Source organism: Saccostrea cucullata, unplaced genomic scaffold (genome assembly GCF_032062105.1).
Source record: "Saccostrea cucullata isolate Sc308-1 unplaced genomic scaffold, CSIRO_AGI_Scuc_v1 ctg7419, whole genome shotgun sequence".
Lineage (NCBI taxonomy): Eukaryota > Metazoa > Mollusca > Bivalvia > Ostreida > Ostreidae > Saccostrea > Saccostrea cuccullata.
The window spans coordinates 43,807-47,579 of record NW_026932500.1 but is presented as its reverse complement, the minus strand read 5'-3'; the positions used below and the strand labels follow the sequence as shown (position 1 = coordinate 47,579).

Sequence of the window (3,773 nt, the reverse complement as noted above, 5' to 3'; positions counted from 1 at the left end):
ATGACAAATAAGGAAGTATGATCCTGATGTGGTTTGTTTCTTGGCTATGAGTCTGCTATGATTTTCTTGCGATTCTGGCATGTGCCATTAACTTCGAAAACAAAGGAACATGAGTTTGAAATGATTCCTTAACTTTAACTGCTAAAGGTTTGTGATTTTGATATGGTTTCTTAACTTTGTCTTTAAACTCCATACGAGTTACACATGATCTGTTAACTTCTCTGTTGAGAATCATGAGTTTTATATGATTTGTTGACTTTGTCAGAATTGGTTGTATGATCCTGATATGGTTTGTTAACTTTGTCATCTATGATAGGTGAAAATGCAAGCTATAAATTCACTCTAGCTTGGAGAATCAAACAACATGCATACATCAATAAAAGTCTTATTTAAAAGAGAACAGGAAAATTAGGTTTTAATTATTAAAATGCACACAACATGTACAGGTATAGTTACAAAGACAGTAATTTTTTTGAAAGTGAATGAAATGACAAACATATACAATTATCATATTTAAATTAGCACACATGTTTTTTGTTTAAATAACGCAGCCAGGATTTTATCAAAACTTTTAACCTTCATGTAATATTTGCAATCCACTCCCAATCTTACTTTGAGGCATAAGATTAGGATTGGATCACTGGTCAGTTTCAGAGTCATAGTAACCTTGTTATGCAATTCTCCTGCTGGGCAGCACGCTGTAGTACAGTGGTTTGCAGCTGATCTAGGTCAGAATTTGAATTCTGATAAACAAGATGTGCGCGTTTTTTTGTTGCCGATTTAAAAGAAAAGCCTTTGCATCATATAAGCAATAAAAATAAGTGCTGGACTATTTATTAACTCTATACTCGGTGAGTATATAATTCATTAATTTTATTATTGACCTTTTTTTTTAATTTCTAATTTCTACCAGCAAGTGCATGATTTATTTTTTCTTTGTAAATGTGTAGAAGAGACATAGCAAAGCTTTACATGGATTTGAATTGAAAAACTTAATTTAAGCATCAAATTGACCTCCTTGATTGAAATATTTGCTGTACATGTACATGTTAATCGTTATATAAAATGATTATTTATAAAAATGAAATTCTTTTGCAGCTACCGACATTTCCATCTTCATGATTAACATCTGAGTTGCATTCAAATTACCAAATTCAAAAGACCCGCCTTCGGTGAAGACAACATTTGTGTACGTAAATAATATTACATTTCAACAATATTATTCTTTTGGTGATTAATCCAATTCTTTTCACTAATGCAATGGGAAAAGTACTTGAATATTTTATATTCATGATCTAAAGATAATTATATGTTGATCGATAAATAAATACCACTTTCTCTACGTTTCTTTTCAGGGTGCTTATATACACATATAAAGAGATTATATCAGAGGATAGACAACTTCATTTGGAGCCCTTTCAGTGTTTGTGATTCTGAATAATAGATCCACCACTGTGCTGATTCTGTAGTGAACAAATGTTGTAATTATATGGTTTTGCAGAATCATAAATAAGCAGTGATATCAATGAGTTCCGGATTATTCTTTAAGAAGAATGGATTTCAGTGATTTTGTTCTTACAAAATTCAGTGAATAGTTTGGATAATGTTTTATATGCAAATCGTCATTTTATTAAGGAAGATCATTTGTTGGGATTATATTTATATGACGTCATGGTTCATGTGACATATGTGCATAATATTTTTGTTAATTTTTGGTAACTTAAATTATTTATCAAATATTAAAGAGAACTCTATTGCAAATATCAAAGTGTTTAGTTAAATTGTATAAGAAGTAGAATTTTCCTATGAGTTGTTCAATTTAACAGATCATACCAGGATCATGATTTTGATACGAGTTGTTAGCTACAACAGATCATACCAGGATCGTGGTTTTAATACGAGTTGTTAGCTACAACAGATCATACCAGGATCATGGTTTTAATATGAGTTGTGAGCTAAAACAGATCATACCAGGATCATGGTTTTCATACGAGTTGTTAGCTACAACAGATCATTCCAGGATCATGGTTTTAATACGAGTTGTTAGCTCTACAACAGATCATACCAGGATCGTGGTTTTCTTGCTAGTTGTTTAGTTTAACAGATCATCTCAGAACCATGATCCATTAGCTCATTTGCATGTGAAATTTTCCTATACCGAAATCATATCAAAACCATGATTTACACATGAGTTGTTAGCATGATCCGATAGGCTGTTTTTTCTGTTTGGGTAACTTTGTCTTTAAACTCCATACGAGTTACACATGATCTGTTAACTTCTCTGTTGAGAATCATGAGTTTTATATGATTTGTTGACTTTGTCAGAATTGGTTGTATGATCCTGATATGGTTTGTTAACTTTGTCATCTATGATAGGTGAAAATGCAAGCTATAAATTCACTCTAACTTGGAGAATCAAACAACATGCATACATCAATAAAAGTCTTATTTAAAAGAGAACAGGAAAATTAGGTTTTAATTATTAAAATGCACACAACATGTACAGGTATAGTTACAAAGACAGTAATTTTTTTGAAAGTGAATGAAATGACAAACATATACAATTATCATATTTAAATTAGCACACATGTTTTTTGTTTAAATAACGCAGCCAGGATTTTATCAAAACTTTTAACCTTCATGTAATATTTGCAATCCACTCCCAATCTTACTTTGAGGCATAAGATTAGGATTGGATCACTGGTCAGTTTCAGAGTCATAGTAACCTTGTTATGCAATTCTCCTGCTGGGCAGCACGCTGTAGTACAGTGGTTTGCAGCTGATCTAGGTCAGAATTTGAATTCTGATAAACAAGATGTGCGCGTTTTCTTGTTGCCGATTTAAAAGAAAAGCCTTTGCATCATATAAGCAATAAAAATAAGTGCTGGACTTATTTATTAACTCTATACTCGGTGAATATAATTCATTAATTTTATTATTGACCTTTTTTTTTAATTTCTAATTTCTACCAGCAAGTGCATGATTTATTTTTTCTTTGTAAATGTGTAGAAGAGACATAGCAAAGCTTTACATGGATTTGAATTGAAAAACTTAATTTAAGCATCAAATTGACCTCCTTGATTCAAATATTTGCTGTACATGTACATGTTAATCGTTATATAAAATGATTATTTATAAAAATGAAATTCTTTTGTAGCTACCGACATTTCCATCTTCATGATTAACATCTGAGTTGCATTCAAATTACCAAATTCAAAAGACCCGCCTTCGGTGAAGACAACATTTGTGTACGTAAATAATATTACATTTCAACAATATTATTCTTTTGGTGATTAATCCAATTCTTTTCACTAATGCAATGGGAAAAGTACTTGAATATTTTATATTCATGATCTAAAGATAATTATATGTTGATCGATAAATAAATACCACTTTCTCTACGTTTCTTTTCAGGGTGCTTATATACACATATAAAGAGATTATATCAGAGGATAGACAACTTCATTTGGAGCCCTTTCAGTGTTTGTGATTCTGAATAATAGATCCACCACTGTGCTGATTCTGTAGTGAACAAATGTTGTAATTATATGGTTTTGCAGAATCATAAATAAGCAGTGATATCAATGAGTTCCGGATTATTCTTTAAGAAGAATGGATTTCAGTGATTTTGTTCTTACAAAATTCAGTGAATAGTTTGGATAATGTTTTATATGCAAATCGTCATTTTATTAAGGAAGATCATTTGTTGGGATTATATTTATATGACGTCATGGTTCATGTGACATATGTGCATAATATTTTTGTTAATTTTT

General features: G+C 30.8%; 1 long non-coding RNA gene across 1 annotated transcript; it reads left to right on the top strand.

Moving 5' to 3' along the window:
- The first annotated feature begins 774 nt into the window (after positions 1 to 774).
- On the top strand, positions 775 to 1,591 carry LOC134235278 (uncharacterized). Its single transcript, XR_009985374.1, has 3 exons — positions 775 to 851; positions 1,099 to 1,189; positions 1,356 to 1,591. It is a non-coding gene; the product is annotated as an uncharacterized LOC134235278 (long non-coding RNA).
- Positions 1,592 to 3,773: the final 2,182 nt, after the last annotated feature.